At 34.4% G+C, this 27,188-nt stretch overlaps 1 protein-coding gene and 2 long non-coding RNA genes across 5 annotated transcripts in view; 2 read left to right on the forward strand and 1 right to left on the reverse strand.

The window, feature by feature from the left end:
* LOC127852902 (prickle planar cell polarity protein 3-like) overlaps window positions 1-27,188 on the forward strand; it is a 209,019-nt gene that overhangs the window by 40,195 nt on the left and 141,636 nt on the right. The window lies entirely within an intron of this gene.
* LOC127852917 (uncharacterized) lies at window positions 9,144-11,922 on the reverse strand. The gene is made up of 2 exons (XR_008036357.1): window positions 11,778-11,922; window positions 9,144-9,866 (listed from the first exon to the last, which is right to left on the reverse strand). It is a non-coding gene; the product is annotated as an uncharacterized LOC127852917 (long non-coding RNA).
* LOC127852912 (uncharacterized) lies at window positions 12,089-14,414 on the forward strand. 2 transcript variants are annotated; one of them, XR_008036352.1, is made up of 4 exons: window positions 12,089-12,236; window positions 12,702-12,783; window positions 13,244-13,366; window positions 13,749-13,903. It is a non-coding gene; the product is annotated as an uncharacterized LOC127852912 (long non-coding RNA). The 2 variants fall into 2 exon arrangements; XR_008036351.1 differs by lacking the exon at window positions 12,089-12,236 and adding an exon at window positions 12,297-12,478 and having other exon boundaries at window positions 13,749-14,414.

Here is a 27,188-nt window from a genome sequence, read left to right on the forward strand (position 1 = left end):
GCTTAATTAAGCTTTCCAATGCCCCGGATTATTGGATTGTGCAATAGTAAAATGGCGGCCATTTTCGGTCCGATTTGGTGGTTTTATTGTCTTTAAATATTTTTTTCTCCATTTTTGCATTTAAAAAACAGCCTGCGTGCTATACACAGGAGCGCGCTATACATGGAAACCTACGGTATCTTAGGTACTTTAAGGTTACCTGTGAATCTACAGTCACGGTAGTGGCTTATAATTATTTCCTACTAAAAATAGAGATTTGTTAGAAACAATTATTTTCAAGGTAAGTAATTGATATAATTATTAATCTCAGATTATATATTTCCTTACCAAGAATTTAAGTTCTTTTCACAGTTTCTGTACAGATTTTTTATTTTAATTATTTATAACTGAAATGATTGATTTGTTAAAGTTTTTTTTTAAATGATAGGATTATCATTTCTTTCCTCTACTAATTTGTGAATGGTAGGGTTCATTACATACCTGTGGACTTATGTCCATAGATACATGATGAACTCTGGCTATGATCTCTTTGATAAACCACAGGCCTTGGTTGTCAGTGATGTATGACTTGGTCATTTTTGACTGTCCCCAGACTCCCCTCCCCCGCGGTTGGATTGGACAAAATCCAAGGGAAGTAAGAAAGCTTTAAAGGAAGATGATTTCTATACCTGCCAAATGATAAATAGAAATTTTATTTCAAAGTGGCGCAGTAGGGGGCATTGTGTTTCTGACGAACACATCTCTTGTTCGTGAGTAAAAAGTATTGCTCGCAGATTTATTATTTATTTATTTTCATCAATGACCTTCTTGTATATTTTGAATTTGTATATGGTGTCAAAACTCTAAAGTTTTGTAAAGTGAATTTTCATCATGAAATTATATTCTTAGTGAGATAGGTATTCGATATTCCAACAATATTCATTTAATATGATGGTGAATGCAAATTGTCCATATATTCCGTTCACACTGCCATTTTTATCATACTTTCTATGCTTTCAGAACGTCCATAAAAGGCCATGTTGTTTTTATTTTGTCTAAGTTATCTCTATGAAATAAATAGGATGATAAAAAGTGCACACAAAGCTCGACCTTTGCCTTATGACACACTCTTCATAAATGTGAATGGCATGTGTTCATTTCAAACTTGCGATTAATTTTGAAAAATGAATTGCGTCTTAAATTATGCAATAGCGAACAACTTCAGTGCCTTCAGCACTTTGATTATCCATTACTACAGCAGTGGTTGACTTAGCAGCTTTTTTAATAACAATATTATTATCATTTGCTGAACTGGGGTGGTATTCCAGAAGCATCTTAAGTTAAATTTTATTTTTATCCTTAAATTGGGAATTTTTCTTAAGTGTTTTATTTCATACTGCAATAGTTAGGCATCGAAAATTACATCAAAATAACATCATTGTGTCAATGTTATTTGAGGAATACCAAAAAAACATGCATGTCTTTATTGAGTAAAAAAATACAAAACATTGTAATTTTTAACTTAAGTGAAAATATTTAAGAAATGACTTAAGATGTTTCTGGAATACCACCCCTGTTCAGAGATTGTAGTTGGTCCTAAGAGATATTTTGTCGGAAGTGTTTCTTCTTATCATTATGTAGAATTGCATTAGTTATAGCGTCTATGTAAAAGTCAAGATAAATGTCTCTTCTACTAGGAGATATAAATGTAGATGGTATCTTGTTAACTATGGCAGGTGTTTATATTCATCATTTAAAGGATTTGTGTGTATATCGTTTTAATTTAGTTCTGTAAAATAAATATTTTAAATATTCTTATACACGTAATCTTCTGGTAAGAAAGAAAACATCTTCTGCTACTTAAACTTTATAATGAGATTTTATTTGAGGACAGAAGCCTAATCCTAATAAATGTAAAATGGTCTCCTTACCCTGCTCAATTTTGTATTTTTTTTAATTTCTTATGCTCCTGCCTGCTTTTGAATTTTACAAAACGTCTTGTTTTTGGTTAGATGTTGCAATCAAGTCCTTCACTGTGTTTATCAACATTTCTATTGTGTGAATAAATGATGTGTCGGTGGCATTCATGTGCAGTGCTTTCCAAAGGATTTTTGTCAGGCGCCCGGTGCTGATAGGGGTGGGTTTTTATGCAGCCTTTCAAAGAAAAGGGGGCATATAGTGATCAGACTGTCCCTCTGTCTGTCTGTCTGTCCGTCTGTCTGTCCGTCTGTCTGTCTTTCAGTCACACTTTGTGTTTAGGTTTCAAAAAATGCTCATAACTTCTATGTCCCTTGAGATATAACCTTCATATTTGGTATGCGTGTGTATATGGACAAGGCCTTTCCATACGCACACAAATTTTGACCCCTGTGACCTTGACCTTGAACTTAAGGTCCGCGTTTAGGTTTCGAAATCTGCGTTTAGGTTTCAAAAAATGCTCATAACTTCTATGTCCCTTGAGATATAACCTTCATATTTGGTATGCATGTGTATATGGACAAGGCCTTTCCATACGCACACAAATTTTGACCCCTGTGACCTTGACCTTGAAGATAGGGTCCGCGTTTAGGTTTCGAAATCTGCGTTTAGGTTTCGAAAAATTCTCATAACTTCTATGTCCCTTGAGATATAACCTTCATATTTGGTATGCATGTGTATATGGACAAGGCCTTTCCATACGCACACAAATTTTGACCCCTGTGACCTTGACCTTGAAGATAGGGTCCGCGTTTAGGTTTCAAAATCTGCGTTTAGGTTTTGAAAAATGCTCATTACTTCTATGTCCCTTCAGATATAACCTTCATTCCCTTCAGATATAACCTTCATATTTGGTATGCATGTGTATATAGACAAGGCCTTTCCATACGCACACAAATTTTGACCCCTGTGACCTTGACCTTGAACTTAAGGTCCGCGTTTAGGTTTTGAAATCTGCGTTTAGGTTTCCAAAAAAGCTCATAACTTCTATCAAGCATTTATAGGGGGCATAAGTCATCCTATGTTGACAGCTCTTGTTTTTTTAATTTAACGTGTCAATTCAGGTTCTGTGGTGCGTTATAACTCAAAGAAAAACAGCGTCAAGAGACGTCATATGGTGCGCTATGACTCTTCAAGAAAATCCCCCAGTCATTTAAAAATATATATAATTTTTTATATTGTTTAATTGTTTTAAAACTTTCCCACACAGATAGTAAAATCCCGACTCGAACGATTCCCCAATACATCCGTTTCAACCCGACTCTATTACTGTATATTTACTACTTTTCAAGTTTCTATTTATTACCCGATAATCCCGTTTATTCCGTTTTTATAAATCACTTTCTGGTAAATATTTACGATAAAAGCTCTAAATTATTTCTTTAACACAAACCTTGCCATTTTTCTATAGTATCAAATAAATTAAGTGACGATTTAGAGATTTTATGAAATATTACCTCTGAACATGCGTCAATCCCCTGACGTGTAGTGTGCTTATTAAAACGCTCAATACACGCACGTTTTCTATGCAAATGACGCGACGTTGTACATGCTGCATAATTTTCGCGCTCTTTTTAATTGATAAAAAGATTTGACACAAAATAAATTTGCACTGCTAATTTCAAGCAAGAATATTTTAACGTTGCAGTAACATTTACATTCGGAAGTGTGTTTTGGATTAAAAACACGTTAACATCGACTTACGGGACTGGGTTTCGGATTACAAATTTAATTATTCCCATTTTCCCATTTGAGATTTCAACAAATATTAACAGTTGCATTATGAATTCAACAATAATTTGTTTAAACACTTTACGAGTCGAATAAATGTTTTGACGGAATTATGCATGAAATTCACGTTGTCCACGAGGATTACGGCCGGTTGCCATCATCAGTCTTCTAAGTATCAATTATCGGACGAAACATTTACAAGTGTGCATAATTAATTCAATGAAAATTTGTTAAAGCGCATTACGTGTCGAATAAATGTCAGAAAAACGAGGTGAATCAGTTCAATCTATAAATGGACATGGTGAAATATACATGTACTGGAATTAAATTGTTATCGCATAATTGTAACCGGGGGTTATTTGCACAACTTACTCGCTATAAGTAATTAATTGTTTACCACTTGCAATTAATTTCTCGTATTAATTATGAGTCATAGGTAACACTTGTTTACAGTAAAAAGGTGTGATGATGATGCCCGAAACTGTCTTTAATGTACTGTACTTTACTAGTTACCGGTTTCATATTACGTAAATGGTACAACTTCTTGCTAATCAAGCTGCGATAAACTCTTACTTCATGCCCGACGTCAATAAAAAACAATTGTCAATAGTTAACCCCGCCCTAATAAGCATTGGCGTAACCGGTTGGACGATGAACATTACAGTTTGACGACTTGAAAGTTACCTGATACATCCTTGTCAGCATTTAAATGACTGTGAAATGTGGCTAGAATAATAGATACGCGCGTCTTATCAGTGGATTATCCATTACCCCATGTGGTGTTTATGGCGATTACTTGACTGTGAAAGTAGGTACCGAGTGCTCTTTTAAAACAGGGAATATTGATACACTGATAGAGAAACCTTGATTTTTTTTTACAATCTCCACTTTTTTTTACTGAAAAATACACTCATCGGAAAATTTCAAGCGCCCCGGGGACTCTGATTTCCAAATTCAAACGTCCCGGCGAGGGATCGTTAAATTGCCTGTGGAAAGCCCTGATGTGTGATGTTGTTGAGGCCCCGTAGATTATGGCCCCTCTGTAAGGCTTCTGTGTTCCCAGGGTATGCTCGTTTTTTGAAGGTTGAGGACTTGTTGTTGAACAGATGGACGAGGTTTTTCCATGATCATTTTCTGTAGTAGCGCTCTTTATCTCATGAGTTGTCGCTCTTTTCTTTTCTGTGCGTGTCTTTTGAACTCAACCGTTCCTTGTGTCACTTTTATGATTAGGAAATTTAACAGTTTGCTGTTTGGGCAATTTTTGTTTTCTTACATTTGTGTGCAAACCTTTCTTATGAACATAATAGGTCGTTGATTCAGTTTGAATTTTGGTGTTACAGTAATGATTGTAGGACATTTTTCTGTGCTGGTGATTTTTTCACTTCTGTTTATTTAATTCATCCCAAATTAAGGAAATTCTAATTACTTAGAAATCATTTTGAAAGGCAAGCTTTCCAGCGTTCCCTAGTTTTCGCTAGTTTTCCAACTTATTCCTATTTGTTATTTTCAAACTGTTCCTTATATATTCTGTTATTCAGTTGTTGTTTTTTTAGTTTTATAACAGAAATTGTATGTATGAATGGTTTGTTTTCATAGCAGTTAAATTCTTGAAACTAACTAATAATACAATTATGGTTGGGATATAGCCATTCATAAATAAAGCAAATAAAGAAGAACAGCAAATATGTATGTAATTATTAATTTTAATAATAAGTAAAATGATATTAAGCTTCATATAAAAATCTTTGTTTCTGGAACAATGTGGAACATGCGAGACCCAGATGCAGTATTGGCTGCAGTTTTTTAATTTCTTAGCCAAATTCGTTTTGGCTAGCTTTTGGGTAAATAATAATAATAATAAAGGAAAAACTCATGCCAGATTTTAAAAAAAGGTAAATATATATTATCTGTGCTATTTGAAAGGCCTGATATTTGTGCTCAATCAATAGAAAATGTCTATTATGCCAAATAAAAGTACATGTATCAATATTTGAGTAAGTATTAATCTTGAGAACGCTGCCTGATGAGGGATACATCCTGAACCTTTGAAGTATCAAGGTGGGAGCTATAGTCAGTCAAACACAGCAACCTATTCAAAATACCAGTTCACATTATGAAAATTTCAATTTGTTAGACATCATTTTTAAAGGCAAGCTTTCAAGTGTTCCCTAGTTTTCCAACTTTTTCCTTAAAAAAAAGCTTCCTACTTTTTCCTAGTTTTAATAAAATGCTTCTGTGCCAAGTTATTTCATTTGCAGCATTATTTTAGAAATCAAAGTCAATGAATTTAAGTCCATTTTTTTTTCTGAAATGATTTTGAAGGACAATTTAGCGTATTCATCTATGATGAATCATCAATGTGGTTTGGTGTGACTGAAACAGTTAGCATCCACATGTGATGACATAGGTTTGGTGTGACTGAAACAGTTAGCATCCACATGTGATGACATAGGTTTGGTGTGACTGAAACAGTTAGCATCCACATGTGATGACATAGGTTTGGTGTGACTGAAACAGTTAGCATCCACATGTGATGACATAGGTTTGGTGTGACTGAAACAGTTAGCATCCACATGTGATGACATAGGTTTGGTGTGACTGAAACAGTTAGCATCCACATGTGATGACATGGTGTGACTGAAACATTTAGCATCCACATGTGATGACATGGTGTGACTGAAACAGTTAGCATCCACATGTGATGACATAGGTTTGGTGTGACTGAAACATTTAGCATCCACATGTGATGACATGGTGTGACTGAAACAGTTAGCATCCACATGTGATGACATAGGTTTGGTGTGACTGAAACATTTAGCATCCACATGTGATGACATGGTGTGACTGAAACATTAAGCATCCACATGTGATGACATAAGGTTTGGTGTGACTGAAACATTTAGCATCCACATGTGATGTGGTGTGACTGAAACATTTAGCATCCACATGTGATGTGGTGTGACTGAAACATTTAGCATCCACATGTGATGTGGTGTGACTGAAACATTTAGCATCCACATGTGATGTGGTGTGACTGAAACATTTAGCATCCACATGTGATGTGGTGTGACTGAAACATTTAGCATCCACATGTGATGTGGTGTGACTGAAACATTTAGCATCCACATGTGATGTGGTGTGACTGAAACATTTAGCATCCACATGTGGTTTGGTGTGACTGAAACAGTTAGCATCCACATGTGATGACATAGGTTTGGTGTGACTGAAACAGTTAGCATCCACATGTGATGACATAGGTTTGGTGTGACTGAAACAGTTAGCATCCACATGTGATGACATAGGTTTGGTGTGACTGAAACAGTTAGCATCCACATGTGATGACATAGGTTTGGTGTGACTGAAACAGTTAGCATCCACATGTGATGACATAAGATGGTATGACTGAAACAGTTAGCATCCACATGTGATGACATAAGATGGTATGACTGAAACAGTTAGCATCCACATGTGATGACATAAGATACGCCTTGGACATTGCCATTATTCTAGACAGACATTATTATATTTTGCATTTGATTTATAGTTATTAACCCTTTGCATGCTGGAAAATTTGTCGTCTGCTAAAATGTCGTCTGCTGAATTTCTAAAATTAGCATTTTCTTAGATTTTTTTCAAAGAATACTATCAAAATAGCAAACAGTTTGGATCCTGATGAGACGCCACGTTCTGTGGGGTCTCATCTGGATACAAACTGTTTGCAAAGGCCTTCAACATCCGGTTCCAGCGCTGAAAGGGTTAATTGCAGCGCCATTTGTTCTCAATATCTTATGTTCATGATTTACATACTCCTTCTTATATAGTTATTCAGTGCATTATTCCTAGAAAAGTACTTACTGTCATGTCATGTCTGTCTGTTGTTCTATCTGTAACAGGTGCAGTAGATTTTGACATTTCATCTCGCACCATCTCCAATGTTACAACACTTTGATACATACACTGTTTCATATCACTGTTCCCCATCCACCCAGATCACTTTAATCTTGACCTTGGACTTAAATTAAAGTAGTTTGGCTTGGTCTTGGTTAACCCTTTACGACTTTGATACCTATTTTGATGTATTTGTAGTCCCATAGAAAGTTAAATTTAAAATAAGACCTTTCTTACTAAGTTCAAGTTTAAAAGGCTTCATTTCCAACCCTTAGATACTGATGAGCAGCAAACAGCATAAAACCTCTCAGGCTGTTCTGGTTTTATGCTAGTCGCAAAAGCCATTTTTACTTGTTTCTTAAGAGGGAAAGGGTTAATTTAAGATTTTATTGTTACAAACTGAACCAACCAAGCGTGCTGATACATACACAGTCTTTGCTAATGACCGTACCGAATCCAAGAAAATTATCATCAAACTTCACTAAGTCTTGTATGATTGCCAAATTTGGAATCATTCAAACAATCTTTTAGTGACAGGTTAAGTAGATTTTCCCATGTTGTCAATTACCTGTTACTAAACCCTTTGATGCTTACACAGTTTCTGCCTATGACATGTGTCACAGAGTGCCTAAGATATATTACTAAGGATCTGAATCTGGATGCCATTGGGTACGTTGCAGGGCCTTTCAGCATGGGCGCAACACTAGAGAGGGTGGTTAGACCCACTGTAGGACAGTTGACCTGAAACTGCCAACTGTGTCTGCGGGCAAAGATAGTATTAATTTATGTTTGTTTTGCATCAAGTTCAATAAGTCCCTACCTAAATAGATACGGGTATACAAACAGACACCGTATGTTAACATCAAACTAGACAAGAAGAATGCACCAAGTTATTGCTGATTGCTCGTTTTACTGATAAGTCAAGTCTTGGGTAAGCAAGTGGCCAATTGATTTTTATATAATTTCATGTAAATGGGATCTGACTTTCATATATGCCCGTTGCATACATCATGTTACATCGTTACCTTTGGACACGTGATTTTGCACACGTTCCAGTCAGAATTTGCACACGTTTAAGTGGACTTAAACATTGTGTATTTTTGTATTTCACTTAAGTAACTGGAGTCTGTACCACGCATATAGCCGGAAATACCCCTGCGAAGATTTGTTCTAGAAATTGGAACGGTTCTGGAACTGTTCTAGAACATCAAGAACAGTTCTAGAATGTTCCATATTCGCGTTCTAGAACTTATGTTCTGGAATTGTTCCAGAACTGTTTTCTAGAATAATTCCAGACATTTGTGGAACAAGGCTTAGTTCTGAAACTGTTCCAATAATATACAAGAACATTTTTAGAACATTTCTAGAACAAAATAAGTTCAAGAAATTTCTAAAAATGTTCTAAACTGTAGTTCTAGAACACATTTAGAACTCTTTAAGAACCAGTAAGTTCTACAAACATTCTAGTGGGGAATAAGAACACATATAGAACAGGTCTAGAACCAAAGTCTACAATTGTCCTACAATTGTTCTACATATTTAAAATAAACTAGTTCAGACAATGATAATTTGACTTCTTTCAAATTATATTTCAAAACAATTTTCACATTGAAACTTTGCTTGCTGTGGTGTCTGCAAGATATTGCTGTCATATCATGAGATATATATATATATCATACACAAACAGAGGACTAATGTTAAGGAGGAGTGTTTGTTGATAGGTCTGGGATACTTTGTATTATTTCTAATCTTAAAACATTATGTGGGTACTCACTAGAAACAACGTTACGAGGCACTCCTAATGAGTATCCAAACATAAGCTTTTATGGAGAACTGGAGAAAATAATCCCTGAAATACCAAAAAGTACTTCTCCTTTAAGTCCTTACAAAATCTTCTGCTACACACATACATATACATGTATATAACTGACTATAATTTGTCACCAAATTACACATTATTTAATTTTTTTTTTACTGTATCTGTTCGGAATTCTGCATACTTAGTGTCTTCTGAATTTGCATGTAATCTTGTGTCAATTAAAACACTAGGACTTCACAGAGTTCCTCAACATTCACCATCACAAGAATCTCAGAGAACTAAACTGGAATTAGGTGACTAACTACAGGAGCTTCTGGTAACTGTAATGGGTGGATTTCATCCATCTTTTTCATAACATTATTCAGATATTTGTGTAGTTTTCTACATTAAATCTGTCTCCAATAGTGTGTAGAACGTGGCACTGGAAGTGTTTCATCATCAAAATACAGTTTCTTCACATGCTTCAGTGGACCTGGAAAAAAGACATATGAATGTATATTTTGAAACAAATATAAACTCTTTAACTCATTAACAGGTTTATAATTACAGAAACTTAATTCACAAGCAAATGATTGTGGTTTACAAAAATCAACATGTTCAAACAAAATTAAATTCTGTACAGTATCAGGTTGTTTTGCTCCCAAGTAGTTTCCTTTCCCCTAGTTGTTTTGCCTCCCAAGTAGTTACCACGGCCATTCTACCTCATGTGTGAGCCACACTACCAAGTGTGTAACTACTTCTGGAAGGCAACATAATTCGGACAAAATAACACTTGTTTTTTTCGTTTTATGTAAACCAAGTGTTTTCTTCTGTAATGATGTTTTAGAAATATGCTTTTCTTAAGTTAAAATTTCAGTAATTAACATTATTCAGTCAGATATTCCAGAATACATGGGTGTAAAGGTGACCAATGTCATTTTACTCTTGCATGTAATTAATGTTAATTTCACAAATTTTTAGATTATTTAATGTTTTGCCAAGTCTCGTCTTCTTGTAGTCATCGATAGATTAAAGTCTCATAATAAACTATTCCCGGGCCTCAAGAAGTTATTTTAGTGAGCATCACAGGTCTATAATCCCAGCCTGAAGTTGCGTGCAATGAGACTTTCAATGTAAACATTGAGCATTGTTAAATACTGAAATCACTTGCCTAACTTGCAGTGTAATCTTCAAAAAATAAGCATTGGTGTTTATGTGGTTTAAAAAAATGATAACCAGTTATAAAACAGAAAAAAAATGCGTCCATTTGCCTTATACTCGCCCTTCAGCAAATGGACCATTTATGAATTGTAATAACAGCTGTATTAAGAATAGTGTTCGACCCACAATACTGGTTGACTTACTTAACCCGTGTTTCGAAGTGTACAGTTAAGTCCGGTAATCTTGCGCGTCCGTTAATCTTGCGCACTTCGCATTTGCGAATCTTGCAGACGACAAATGGTTTTCTTTAGTGATGAAAGATGGAATTTCACATTTTAAAGAATTAACGGATTTAAAAGTTACGTATTCCATGCAAAATTAAATTCGATCATTACATTTAAACACCGGTTGCGTCATCCCTATACATGGTAAACACTGGCCTTCTTACGAAAACTTCAAAATGAATCACAAATTCCCTGCAGTCTTTAGCGTTTTCATACTTTAAATTAAGAATTCATAAATCCAATGTGTAATTAAGCATTCCATTGCACAATATCCGATCAGTTATGGTATTTTTTGCCATGAAAATATATCGCATCAGACGACATAGTAATCATTTCCCGCCATTCTGTCAAACCAATTTGGTATGATCTCCGCATGCGCAATGGCCTAGTTTTTATATTTTCTGTACACTATGGAAGCATGATCGTGGTATCAAACCTGTTATGGTTTTTTTTTCACGCATACCGGTACTTTTTTATTACATTGTTGTAATTGTCCACTATTATTAGTGATTTTATATTTTTTGATTTGTAGTGAACAAAAACTGCACTAGAAATCCACATTTAATTTCAATGGTTTTGCAAACTGATTTTTAAAATATTTTTCTGGAATGTTTTTTGTCAATAATTGGACACCATATGTCTACAATTTTGCCTAAACGAGGTCTTTATACAAAGTGCGCAAGATTACCGGTCACTGTGATAGTTTGAAAATGAGGTGAGTCATGTTTGTTTTGAAATCAAATCGGACAATTCTTCACTGAATTAATCAGATATTTCTGTGTTAATAAGCACATGAACTTATAATTTTCATAATAAATTTAGATATTATGTTGCCAATTTATAAAAGAACATGTTTTTAAAACAATTGACCCTTAACTGCGCAAGATTACCGGACAGCATCGTAAGAACTCTCTGTCTGGTTGATTATTCTTTATCACATATCAAGCACTGGTACTTACCATTTTCCGATACATGAAGATGGTTTTCCTTTCGATGTGTCGTTTAACTTAACATGAAGATATGAATTTAGTAAGGAGGGATTAATTTTAAGTTGGAAAATTAAATTCCAAAGCTTATTTCAGCACCGCATCATACGGGTCTCTGAAAATCTACCCAGCCTAACCCCAAATGTAAGAGATAATTTCATTGGCCAAAATTCACAAAACAGAGCTGACTGGTTTTTATTTTATTTACGTAGACTGTCAGCGGAGCAGCATTAACGAAAAACAGTCGGGTGCATATAAGCGCGCTTTTTTTAAATGGCAGACGTTATTTTCTTGTTCAATCGCGTATGAGCTTTATCGAACCACAAAATGTAGTCGCACCCAAAATAGATGTTGCTCACTACCAGGAGGGAGATCTCATCAAAGCCACTTACCAAAAACAAACATACGATGCGGTGATCAGTGAAATCCATCGTAAGTAAATTCGTTTGATAGCCAAACTTTTTGGTACCAATCTAAAAGGTTCTTGAATGGGGCGAACACTTTTTTATGACTAAAAGCGTTAAGCCCGCCTCGTCACTAATGTTAATAAATTCCTGTCGGAGAATACCGCAAAATGATATTTCAGTTCGCTCAACGCGGACCTATTTGACGAGGCGGTGTCTCGGTTAACAATGTCCCCTAAAAATGTCCATATTTCAATCGCCGTAGAGCAAGTATATTTCACTTACTGTTTATAACACTGTGTATTGATAAAAAACACAAAGTATTGAAATAAATCAATATTAAAGTTAAGGGGTCTTCCTGATCATTGTTAAACAATTTGTTGTAAATAGTACAGGTTCGGGCAATCATATTTTCGGATAACGAAAAATAATCTTGTAAATAAATATATTTCATAATAATAATATTAAAATTTGTATATACTGTTGATTACAGATGACGAGGTTTCTCTTGAAGCAAGCAAAGCGACCGCCTAAGCATGCTTTCGAGGCAACTTAAGATAGGAAAAAAACTCAAGGTAGGTATTATTTTCAAGGCATGTTCACAGTTCAGTGACAGGCAGGCAGTCCAAAATTACAGGCTTTAATATTTATGAATGTGAGTTGGACACTTAAATGAGACTCAAGAAATTCAATTTGCCTCCATTGAATAAGTGTTATTATAAGTATTTTTTTTATCAGTTGGTCAACACTGCCTATAGATATATGATTTTTCCCCTGTTATAAATGAAACATGAACACATTGTTCACAGTTATCCAATTTCACACTCACTCACTAGCCAGGGGTGAGTGAATTTATTTGAAAAAAAAATCTGATGAACAAACGTTCGATAACATTAGCTAATTGTTTGTATGAGTAACTACTCAGTCTAGCCAGAATTTCCAAATGTGAAATTTGATGGTCTAAAACAAAGTATTCATGATTGCATGACACAATGCTCAAGTTTGGTTTTCAACACATTTCATGAATGATTTTAGAGTTCAGTGATCAAACACCAACAGAGCCTCGTGATAAGTTGCCTGTAAAGAGGAGCATGAACCCATCAGATGCCTCCGAAGATATTGACCTGACGAACAATGCTGCAAAGCAAAATCTCAGTAGTATGTTGGTTGTCTAATACTTTTTATTTTAATCCCTTAGAAATATATAAAATCCAGTATTTAATGCGTTCAAATCATAAAAACCTGCAACAGTGTCTTGAATATATTGCGTTCGTATTTAAGTTGGTGCTGAATGTCAAATTGTGTTATCCATCACCAGTTTACTTACAAGGTTTGCTGTATTGAAGCATTCTCAATTTGAAAATACTAATGTTGTGATCAAATGTGTAATTATTTGTTTGAATACTTTGATAATAAGTACACTCAATATTGACTAAATAAAAAGACGTTATGTCTATATTTGTAATACTGTCCAGCTGGATCATTTAGACTTCTTGTTTAGTTTAAGATGTGACTACATTTGTTATCTAAATGATTTCAGAGCAAAGTGCTCAAACACCTACAGAGCCTCGTGACAAGTTGCTTGTACACAGAAGAGCCTGATCCCATCAGATGCCTCCAAAGAGATTGAAAAGAACTGTTTACGGACATTTTCAGAACTGTTTTAAAACATTTGTTCCAGACTTATTTGAAGCAACCCTTCGAAACTGTTCTAAACATTTCTAGAATTGTACTGTAACACACCGGCTAGAACTGTTCTGTAATCATACTGAAAATGTTCTAGAATTATTCTGGAACAGTTGTTGAACGTTAAATGAGAAAAAAATTCTAGAACAATTCTATAACAGTTCTGGAAATTTATTCAAGAAAAATTCTGGAATAGTTCTAGAACGATAGTTCAAGAATTGTTCTAGAACAGTTGTTGAACGTTAAATGAGAAAAATTTCTAGAACAATTCTATAACAGTTCTGGAAATTTATTCAAGAAAAATTCTGGAATAGTTCTAGAACGCTAGTTCAAGAATTGTTCTAGAACAAACCTTCAGAACTGTTTCAGAACAAATTGTTCTAGAAATTATTCTCATTTAACGTTCAACAACTGTTCTAAATCGTTCTAGAGCATTTTAAGGATGATTCCAGAACACTTCTAGTCATTAAGTTCCAGTACAATTCTAGAAATGTTATAGAACAGTTCTAACAATCTTCGCAGGGGTTAGAAGGCACACAATTTGTTGTTGTCGTGGTACGGTCCCGGCTGTTATGCCGCAACATGTATTTTGTTGTTCAGAATAATGTATGGACATTGGAAAAGTTGTGTTAGAATTAAATCAACAGTAAAATCGTAGCGAAAACTGAAATGGAGTTGTGTATGTTTATAGTGTTTCAATGACTACATAATATATAATTCCCAATCTACTAAGGAAGGATCTGGAGCAATATAGCAGGGCGCTGGGCCCTGCTTCTTTTTGCTGTACACTTCATCATAACCCTCTGGTTGACGCAAAAAGTGTGATTTTGATGTATTTATGCAAATATTAAATGGCAAATATAAAAGATTTTTATAATAACAAACCTTAATTATATATAGGAGTGAACTTGTCTGTCGGTCGGTCGGTCTGTCGGTCCGTATAAGTGTCCGCTCTCTAATTCAAGTAGTTTTCATCCGATCTTCACCAAACTTGGTCAGAAGTTGTATCAACATGATGTCTTGGCCAAGTTCGAACATGGTCCTTGCCAGGTAAAAAACTAGGTCACGGGGTCACTTTGTGCGTTTTAAACATTCAGCATGTTGTCCGCTCTTTAATTCCAGTAGTTTTTATCCGATCTTCACCAAACTTGTTCAGAAGTTGTATCTAGATGATCTTAAGGCCTAGTTCGAACATGGGCCATGCCGGGTCAAAAACTAGGTCACGGGGTCACTTAAAGAGTTTTTTAACATTCAGCATGGTGTCCTTTCTCTTATTCAAGTAGTTTTCATCCGATCTTCACCAAACTTGGTCAGAAGTTTTATGTAGATGATCTAAAGGCCAAGTTCGAACATGGGCCATGCCAGATCAAAAACTAGGTCACAGGGTCACTTAGTACGTTTTACACATTGAGCATGGTGTCCGCTCTCTAATTCAAATAGTTTAAATCCAATCTTCACCACACTTGGTCAGAAGTTGTAACTAGATGATGTGTAGGTCAAGTTCGAACATGGGCCATTCCAGGTCAAAAACTAGGTCACGGGGTCACTTAGTGTGTTTTAAACCTCACAATGTTGTCCGCTCTCTAATTCAAGTAGTTTTTATCCAATCTTCACCAAAATTGGTCAGAAGTTGTATCTTGATCATGTCTAAGACAAGTTTTAATATGGGTCATGCCCGGTCAAAAACTAGGTCACTGGGTCACTTAGTGCGTTTGAAACATCACAATGTTGTCCGCTCTCTAATTCAAGTAGTTTTCATCCAATCTTCACCAAACTTGGTCAGAAGTTGTATCTAGATGATGTCTAGGTCAAGTTTGAATATGGGTCATGCCGGGTCAAAAACTAGGTCACAGGTATCTTAGTGCGTTTTAAACATTCAGCATGTTGTCGGCTCTCAAATTCAAGTAGTTTTCATACAATCCTCACCAAACTTGGTCACAAGTTTTATCTAAATGATCTCTAGGACAAGTTTGAACATGGGCCATTCCGGGCCTTAAACTAGGTCACTGGGTCACTTAATGCGTTTTTTAACAATCAGCATGGTGTCCGCTCTCTAATTCAAGTAGTTTACATCCGATCTTCACCAAACTTGGTCAGAAGTTTTATGGAGATGATCTTAAGGCCAAGTTAGAACATGGGCCTTTCTGGGTAAAAAACTTAGGTCAAGGGGTCACAAAGTGTGTTTTAAAAATTGAGCATGGTGTCCGCTGTTTTTTTGTGAAGACGACATGCAAAATAATATGTGTCAATGCGGCATGTGGGGGTTACTTGTCACGTCTGTGACAAAGCTTTAGTTACAACTGTAGGGCTATGAAATTTCTAGGATTAAGCAAAATATTAGAAAATGTCACCAGGCTGGTGTGGCTTTCTAGCGGGGCTATTGTTTGGCCCACCACTCAAACAAGAATATGATGTACAATTAACATTCGAAAATCTGGAAAAAATCTGGGCTAACTCGCCATAAATTGGACATTACAGAATAACAGATCACGAAATAGTAGATCAATAAAAACTGATTTCTCTTCAAAGTGCATTAAAATATTTCTTGTGGAATGTTATTTAGGAGCTTTCATAATTGTTTATAAAAAAGTATGATTATTTTCAATCTTTGACATACAATTCATGGGGGCATAGCATGCCTTTATCACTTTCCATTATTGCTGGAATGGCAAAATGTGTAGGTTTTTTGTTAGAAGATGAGGCAGATGGCTTCAAATAAGAAGAAATAATTGCACAATCAGCCTGATATGTATTTACTCTTCTACATCTTTGAATTAAGAAGTTTTGAGAGGTGGGAATAATCATTTCTGAAGTGGTCATGAAAAGCTTTGATACAGTCTACTTATTACTCTGATGGAAAATAAATTGGGGGGAAATTTCTTATTTTTGATTGCTTTTCTTTGATTGGCCCATTGAAAAAACATGAAAATTGATAATCTAATAAATTAACACTTATAGTTCCTACTGATTGTTTTGTATTAGATTTTGCATGTTCAATAATCAGGGTTGTCATAATGATTGTAAACAAAGGACTATTCTGGAATAGTAACCGATTAGGCCAAGGGTCAAGGGGGCCGCCTAGGTAAAGCCCTGGTAGGGGTGCAAAGCCCCCTGACCAAAAAAAAATTCAAGACATTTTGAGGGACAAAATACTGTTATTCTCAGAGCATAAAAAGTTAAAATGACGTCTAAAAAGAAAAGAAATTTTTAAGATTTTCACATTTTTAGTATACTGTACAATGTAAAAACATATTATTTTGATAGATCTTTGCATGTTCAAATTCTATTCATTACCTGATTATCCAGTATTATTACGATTTCTTTTTTTCAAAACCAAAATACGGCCGCCATTTAACGCAAGTGCATATACAAATTGAATTGTGGGATTGGGGAATTCCCATTGAACATGCGTGAATCATGTGACACGATTTGAGAGCATTGAGAACCGTTTATATTTAGTAATTAAGACAAATCAAAGACTCAATCTTAAATGTAACATGTACATTTTCAGAAAAGATTGCGAAAGTGGAAGCGAATTTATGAGAATAAAAACGCGTCTTTCTTTACATTTTACCGAGTGCACTTTATTCCAGATCGTGATATAACTTTTCATTATATAGGTCATTCATGCATGTAGACCTATATGTATGCATAGTTTGGCAATCTCAAAACTCGCTATTTACCTACTTATTACATTATGTGTTATTGGCGTCGCTCTGGAGAGCGGCGCCTAGTATGTAATGTAATTTTTTTTCGCTTATGGGAGGAGAAGTTATTTTGCGGATCAATGTATATATTTTTGTTTTAAGAATATCTTGCATAGTGGTGATTTTTTGTGTAAATTAGTGTAAATAAGTACTGCATTTGTGCCTAAAACATTTATTACAACATGTATTGCCAATAATGCAAAGCTAATTGTTTTAATTAATAGCTGAACCACAACTGATCACAAGGGAAAGATCACAGGGACTGGGCAAATACGCGAAACTTTCTGGTTTTGTATAAAAACAAAACAGAATCAAAATGTATTTATTTCGTGGTTTTTCTAATTTGCTTATTTAGTGGAGAATCAATGTAGTACGATATTTGACGACCTATCGCGCAAGCAAGTTTATTGGAAGGTGTAGTGGTACGAAAACGTACAATGTATTAGTTTATTTATAGACATATAAAAACGATTGCTATACACAACTTCACAATTAGCAGTACATAAATGATGTCAGCTGGAATAATACAGTTAGGAGAGCATTAGACTGAAGTAGTTTACGCAACAATCATCTAAAGGCCCCCGGTTAAATGCCGTGTTCCGGCACGAACAGAACAGTTCGGCAGCTGACAATTTTTTTCTGTCAGGTTTATAAATATAATAAAGCTTTATTTTATGTAGACATTTTAAAATCCATTTTACTACAATTGGACATTTTTATTAATTAATTAATGGATGCCGCGTGGTGACAACGTTAATTAAAATTTCTTACATCACTTAAATATTTTATTAAAAAAATACACGTGTTTTTATATTTACAAATAAATGCAAACAACACATCTATTATCCATGTATTTTTATGGTTGTCTATCATAGGCCCTAAGTACTATCCCTACCACATATAGAGAGCAAAGCGCGACACGTATTATTGATGTAACAATGAGTTGCAATAAAGGAAGCAGCCGCTTATCAAGGAGGAGCTGTGTCCCAGCAACCCATTCCCCTAGAGTCAAGCACTTATTGGATTATTTTTTTTTAAGAACCACATATAGAGCGTGAAGCGTGACACGTATAACTATCCAGGTGATATGGGCCCTTAAGCATTATCCGACCATTACGTCCATAGTTATCTTCCTTAGAATTTGAGAAATTTTGAAATTGTTGTTCGAAGTCCAAAATTGTCATCCGATTGTTCTTAAACTTGCACAGGTTTTTTTATCAATGAGGACCCAACCCAAACTCTATATGAGCAATATCGGACCATACATCCAGAATTATGTCCAGGGGTTTTTATCTGATTTTGGGGAATGGGCCTGGCCTTTTTTGAGGGGAAAAAAAATCGCGTGTAATGGCGGATTTTGGGGGAAAATCACGCGAAACGCCGGATTTGGGGGGAAATAAGGAAAGTCTTGAATAATCTATTCAACACATTTTGCTGTTTTTAACACAAATTCAAGGCAACAGATAATCTAATTATGCAATATGCTATATTTTCTACACTGGATCAGGTTAATTTATGTATTAAAAATTTTTTTTTTTTTTTAGTAGAAAAAAATGAAGTCTGGGGGAAAATTCAACTGCTGAGGGGAAAAAAAAATGCGCGGGGAAAGGGCCGATTTTCGGCGGGTCCCAAAGAAGGAAAAAAAGCCCTGATGTCTCTTTTAATTTAAAAATAAAAGTGAAAAACTGCTTGGTTAGGTGATTATATCAACATTTTTCATCAGATTCTTTCCAAACTTACAGTGTCTTCCTATCAATCAGCATTTTTACCTCATTTAAAATAAGAAACATTGGGACAATAAGTCCAGAATTTTTCGGCGTAAGCTGTATTAAGCCAGCTTTTCACCCTGACTTGACCTTTGTAAGTGTCCAATAATATTCAAATAAAATTTCCCGCGGCTAGGTACGAATGAATACACTTCATTTATTCCATTGGCTGATTTGAGTATAACACCAGAACATTGGAAACATATCCGCGTCTTTGTAACACTGTTTTACTGCATGAAACAATTTTATCTCTAATGAAAAGGCTCAATAGATAGAACAGTTTTACAATCAATTTTCGACATAAATACAGTTTGTGCGTTCACCTTTTATTTTCAGAGAATTACCAGCGCAAAAGCGTTTATACTAAAGGCTATATTCTCATATTTAGTATTTACTTGCATTGCATTTCAACCCGCGAGGTTTCGGGTCAATTCGCGGCCAGTGTGTGAAAGTCAGAGTTTATATACAGTTCATCACCGGAGTTCGCAGAAGGGGTTGCAATCTTTTCATTGAAGGAAAAAATTGGAATCTATGCTATTTTTGTCTGATGAAGTAAATAGTTCGTTTAGTCGCTTTGTCGATATATCAATATTTTAGGCATAGCTGTTGCCTTGGTCGTGTACAGTTGGCGTAAACAAGCCGTCGTTTCAGCAACAGAATTGTTACCTAATGCATTGCATTCCAATCCGCATGGTATCAAGGTAAGTTTGCGGTCAGTTGCAGAAATCTTTATATAAACGCCGTCTCGTAAACTTTGTGCTTTTGAGGTCTGTTTTGATCAGAAAGATACTAAATAAAGATATTCGACGATATTATTGTGGTATGTCAATCATGGATTTTTAATATGTTTTCAACATTTGCATGATAAGGACCAATTTTGATAAAATTAATTAGAAATATTTATCCATTTAGACCAGTTTATTAAGCATGAGCACAATAATTCACTATACTATAATTATGCAATTAAATAAGATTCGAGTATTGCCGGCTGACCTATATGCACTCGTTTATTTTCATGTTTCTTGTGTTTTTCTATTCTGTAAATATAGATATCTGAGTAATAATATCACATAAAGCAAAATAAGCCACGAAATCTGGCGCAACACCCCATAATTGATTTGCTTGTGATGTAGCTAAGAACTGCGCAGAAAAAAGGCATCCGCTACTTTTTATCTCATAGAGATAACTTTTGATCGTTCATAAACATCGACCATAATCAACGCCGTATATCTTTTTTAAAGATATTTCTTGTTTCTATTAAATTTGACAAAATAAACAATTTCCACTTTTTTAAAAGATTTCACAACTTTCGTCTGAATCTTTCAAAACTTGTTAAGTGTTTTTAATTATATCAGTATTACTCGAACCCTATTGAAAATGATGAATATTGAAGCAATAAATCTATTATGCTCTTTTACTGAATTTCAAAGTATTGTGAAATGTAGCTTCTTTGTGCAATTTACAGTTTTCATTCAATATCGTAAATGAGCAACATAAGAATAAGTTCAGAATCAGCTCCGCTTGAAGTCGAGAAAAATATGAAATTACGCTCACAAAATGAAACAGATTTTTAAAAACCTACACAGTTCTGTTCCATTAATGAAAACTGCACACGGATGCCAATAAAAAAAGGAAACCAATCTAAATAAAATGAAATATTTGGGGGTTACAACACAAAATCATAGATAATGGTTATTTGGGAGTTATAACACAACAGGCCTCGACACTAACGGTGGTCCGGGGACCCGAGGCCCCCAGATTTTGGCGAGGACCACCAGTTCTTTCAAGCTGGGTGGTCCTCCGGGAACCCTACATTTATAGAAACACTTTGTCTTGATTTACCATTTGAATTTTTAAAAGTGCCTCCAATTTTTAAAGAGCGGCGTATAAAAAAAAATCGGTAAAATCTTATCCGAAAATGTACTGCGAATCGAAAGCCCGCGACTGAGCATTAGCGGCCAGCGTCTGTCAGTTGTAAATATTGATTTTCGACGATGTAAGCGACCTACAGTGCAGACAGTTTATTGAAATCACTGAAGCGTGTAAGTGTTACAAACGGTGTTTTTACTGCTGTTGTCAAGTTTTATGGGGGTTATTATCGGATTATTAATGGCTCCTTTATGATATTGAGTCCCCAAAAAAGTAACACTGGGACAAACTGTCACGACGATCAGTAATTATAATAATTATTAGGGCCGCTATTTCTTTAATCAAAACCATAGGCGATCGGGCTGGCAAAAGCATTTAATTTCTCCACAAAAATGATGCCGCTATACACTTTTTTCTACAGGTATTTGTGAGCATTTCTGTTTAATAGTTCCATTATTATAATGACATTGGAAGGATATAATTTGATTAAGATACCAACAATTTCTGAAATAAAAAAGTATATGGTTCACTTGGTGTACTATATTTCGGATATGTTAAAATTCGGACATTTAAAGATAGTGACATGTATGTGTTTATTTGTTGTTGATAGTTTGTAAAAAAATATGCTTTATGTTATTTCAGGCAACTAGAATAGATGGTGGTAATTATCTGGGCTTTTCTGTCAGGAAATAGGCGTGAACAACTATAATTTAATTGATCCTGGAAATCATCCACCACTATCAGAAAACGTTTTAACAACAGAAGCTGATGTATGACATGTCCAAATGACCATATATAACTGTTTAACAAATAGAGTGAGATGATTTATTTTCTGATGTTTTATATTTCTTTTTCCCTTTCAAATGATGTAAATTGGTGTGATTCTATGTTTAAATAATTAATTTTGAAACATTTAGGCAGCATACTGTTTAATACATTGAAGTTAGCATTGTTATATTATTTTGGTTATCTGTGTTGTTTATCAAGTTGAAAAAAATGGTATTTATATACAAATAAAGCTTATTAAGACTTATGAAGGTATGACTTATGAAGTTACTTGTTTTTAATGTAATAATATACTTTTTAAAGTGATAATACAGGCAATGACATTAATGTAGTAAGGTTTATTTAAATGATTGTTCTAGTATGCTTCTTGTACTTATTTTCCCTTACGTCGAGAGTAGGTGTGTGTTGAAACAAGAGGACTCCCTAGTTTGGGTGAGGGCCACCAAAAGTTGAAAGTAGGGTTCCCTCCGGGTACCCTGTCAAAAAAGTTAGTGTCAAGGCCTGCACAACATCATACATAATGGTTATTTGGGGGTTATAACACGAAATTATAGATAATGGTTATACCAGTATCTTTTTCTACTTTGTTTAAAATAGTCAGCCAATATATTAATATTTACAGAAGAAAAGCAATCGTTCCATGTAACTTCATTGAGTGCCTTTTACACTGAAATTCCTGACGCCCTTTGATGCTTTGCATCAATACTTATCTTGTGAACATTTGTATTACAAAATGCATTATTCAATTGAAGTATTTTCAAATGCATATAATTAAATGTGTTATCCGAAATCATTTTCAGATTTCATTATTCACGGAAAGTTGAGAAAATTCTAGCAAGAAAGACACATTTCTCGTGTATTTCATGTACCGATGAAAATCATGCCTAAATAAGATTTCACGTACATCACATCATTCTTCCTCGGGGAAAGTGTGGACTTTAATATTTAATTGCTGAATAACAACTTCATAGCGCAGAGGTCACTAATATATATTTTATTTTGGTAGAAAATCGTAGAGCTACCCCGGCGAAATGTTGTTCATGATTTCATGAACACTTCAAGCCAATCAAGAACTGTTCATGAACGGTTCTGAAAAAGTTCCTGAGCTTGGTTCATGAACTTTTGGACATGAACTGTTCTTAAGACATGTTCATGAACTGTTTATGAATTATTGTTGAACACTTCAAAGTTCATGAACAGTTCTTCAACTTACCATAAATACTTAGTGATGAACATTTCATGCACAAGTATTTCTAATGACTTTTCTGAGACAGACTTTAAGGATCCATCATGAATAATTCATGAATTCCTTTGTGCTAGATGTTTCATACATATTTTTGAAAGTAATATTGAAATGTCTAGCATACAAATCTTGTAGATTTGTGAAACCTGTGAAGTTAGTATGAATATGCATAGTACTTTCACCACTGTAAGTTAGAGTTCTTGACCTGTTCTAGAGAATTTTAAGAACATTTGTACAAGAACTGTTCAAGAACTGCCTTCAGGAACACTTCAATAACTTTTTAAGGACCTTTCCTGTTCTTGAATTATTCTTAAACTATTCTTGAACACTTTAAGGACTTTTTTGAACAACAGGTTTCCTTCTGATGTTCTTAAACAGGTCTACACAATGTTTTTGAACGTATGATGGACTTTTTAAGAATCCAATATGTTCTTAAAAGGATCTGTCATTGTTCTTGGAAGACTTAAAAGACAAGTTTAAGAACGTTTTAAGGACATCTTATTTCAAGAACAGTTTAAGATGATATCAAAAACTCAATGTACATTGCATTGCTGTTTTTACAAAGAAAGAATATTGTGTGCACAGGATGTTGAAACGGAAGGCACATGGTTTATGTTATATTTGAAAATGTAAGTCTTTAATAAATTACCGGCTGAACTGATCAGCCATTGGTTCCATTTCAAGTTCTTTGGCACTGTAAGTGTAACCATTTCTGGGAAACCATTGATTAGTAAATGATTCTTGAACTGAAAATGAGACTATTCATAATCTTTTCAATACATGAATTATTCATGAACATATAGTGCAAAGTTGTATTATGAAATTTAAAGAGTATTATCAAACCACTTGTATCTCAGTTTTTAGTGTTATATTTAAATTATTGTTATATGTTGCTATCAATATGTTAAGTGCTAATACAAGACTTGTTTCTTCTTACCCTGACCTGTTTGTTGAGCTTTAGTAACACTTATGATAACCTTTGCATAAATTGACAAATTCTTGTTCATGAATAGTTCATGAACACTTCATGCCACCTCAGTTCATGAACTCTTGAAGAACTATGGTTCATGAACTATTCACTTACAGTTCGTGAACAGAAAATGAGCCATTGAAAAATAGAAGGAAAATGTTCATGAACTGTTCGTGAACAGCAAAACCCTGAAGAATTTTTCAAGAATTATGTTGTTCATGAACTGTTCAAGAACACTTCATGCCATTGATGTTCATGAATAGTTCATGAACATTTCATGCCACACGGGTTCAAGAATAGTTCATGAACACTTCATGCCATAAGGGTTCAAGAATAGTTCATGAACACTTCATGCCATTAGGTTTAAAGAATATTTCATGAACACTTCATGCCGTTAGTGTTCATGAACAGTTCATGAACTAAAACTTCATGAACTTTTCACAGACGTGGCTCATTTTCTGTTCACGAACTATTCGTGAACAATTCATGAACTCAGTTCATGAACAGTTCATGAACTGTTCACGAATTATTAGTGAACTGCAGAACAACATTTCGCAGGGGTATTTTTATAGGTGGAAACTTTTTCTCTCACTAAAAAACTAGTTAATTACGCTTTATCTACAGTGCTACATTCGTTGAGATAAGGTCAATAATAATCTGTGAAATGTACAGTTATTTGATAGAGTTTCACGTGGGGTCGGCGTGTATTTGGCTGAGCGCTGATTGGTTGATGCGCTTACCAAGAAGAATTTGATTGACAGCTGGAAAAATCAATATTGGCCACTCGCTGAGAAATTCATTGAAAACAATAGCTCTGAGGCGAAGTTAACAGACTGAATGATCCGGCTGTTCCTCGTCAATTATTGTCGGTTTGCGAGATAAAAACTTCCGATCGCAATTTTAAAGATTCGGGAAAAAACAACCCATTTTCTAGAGATTTTAACCGATGAATTTGATTGGCAATCGGTTAATAATGACAACCCTGATAATGTCATAATTAAGATATGTCTGTCATTATACTATTCTTCACAATTTAAAATTATTTTATCAAAAAGTTATTGTATGGTTTGTTGTACTTAATATTATATTTTAGTTTGCACAAATCATTAACTTAGTTGATTTACTTGTAAAATAATGTATGCCTATTTTAGTGGCACTGTTGATTGTCTGCTCAAAATCATTATAAAACATTCAAGAAATGCACAATATTACTAAGTAATTAAGTAACAGGCAATCATGACAAGTACTTACTGTATTTTTTTCAATAAGTACACGACTAAAACAATTGATATTGAGAAAGAAAAAGTTGCTTTTATAAAAATATTACGCTCTGCAGTGGATGGTACCATGCATCATCAGCATGAGCATGGAAATGTCATATGATCCAATTTACTAAATTACAATCCAGTTGTCAAAATATTTTGCTTATAGTTACATGTAGAAATTGTCAGCTGTCTTGTGTTTTATTTAATAAGCAATACATTTCTACACATTTAATTTTATTGTCACCATTTATAATGTTTACTTACAATAATGACCATCATTTTGAAGCATCATGTGATTTACTGACAAAAATCTGATCATACATTTGCATGCTGGGAAATTTGTCTTCTTCTAAAATGTTGTCTGCTGAATTTCTAAAATTAGCATTTTCTTCGATTTTTTTCAAAGAATACTATCAGAATAGCAAACAGTTTGGATCCTGATGAGACGCCACGTTCTGTGGATCCAAACTGTTTGCAAAGGCCTTCAAAATTCGGTTCCCGCATTGAAAGATATACATGTCGAATGTCCATATTTTGGTGGGACAGTCTTGCATTTTGAATGTTTGTACTGCCATCCTGACATAACACTATAAGTCCTGACATTCGTTAAAAATATTATGCCTAATCTGTAAGTTAAACATAAAAGTTGCACTTCGGCCAAAACATCCTTAAACCCTACAATCCTGCAAAAAAACAACACTCGCTACTTGCCTGTCCTCATTTTGTTACATTTATTCAGAATTTTAATTTTGTCACTCTTTCTCCATATGTTGTTTTTATAATGTTGGTGTAAAAACAGACGTATAAGTTGTCCCTGAGATTTACGTTCACCATTTCCTGATTTTCAGAAAATAGTTGTACATGTTGCATTCAATTTAAATTTAAAATCACTTGTCAATTGGTCAGTATGCATAATTAAATAAGAAACGTGCAATGCATATTGGATTATATGTTTACAAATGTACAAATTGGGAAAACCCTTGTTCTGAATGAATGTCAATTACATAAAATCCTTAAATGGGAAATAGAAACATGTGCCGCCTCAAGGCCAAAAACCCTGATAAATATTAGGGTGTTCAGTCACTTTTTTTAAAGCGAATGGAATACATATGTTTTAGATAATGAAACAACAGGGATAACAGATCAAAATACTTTTTATTTCATTGAAATTGGATAACTGGTTTAAAAGATATGCAACTTTAAAGTCTGCGTGTTTATACAAAATGTGTGACAAATTCTATTATATAAGCATATATAGTACATGGCACCATTTTTTAATAAAATGTAATAAATTTTAATCATTTCTCAAAAAAGGCATCTGGTAGTGTTTTAAAACTATGTAAATGTATACATTTTTGGAAAGGTTGTGATATTTCACATTTTAATAAATTACTTTTAAGTTAATTTTGGCACGTGACAACAAAATGGCCGTCAAAATGGCTGCCAAGATGGCCGCAAAATGGAGAGTAATAAGATGTGACTTCTTTGATCATTTTGACATGAGGAAACATAAAAATCAACAAAATGGCCGCCAAAATGGCTGCTGGATAATACATAAAATTAGAATTGAACAAAACTATATAAATGGTTACATTTTCTGAAAGGCCAGGCTATGTAGTGTAATAATATATTGCTTCATGGATCATTTTGACATGTACATACAAAAGGCAAAGGATCAATCAAATGAA

This window comes from Dreissena polymorpha, chromosome 12 (genome assembly GCF_020536995.1).
Source record: "Dreissena polymorpha isolate Duluth1 chromosome 12, UMN_Dpol_1.0, whole genome shotgun sequence".
Taxonomy (NCBI): domain Eukaryota; kingdom Metazoa; phylum Mollusca; class Bivalvia; order Myida; family Dreissenidae; genus Dreissena; species Dreissena polymorpha.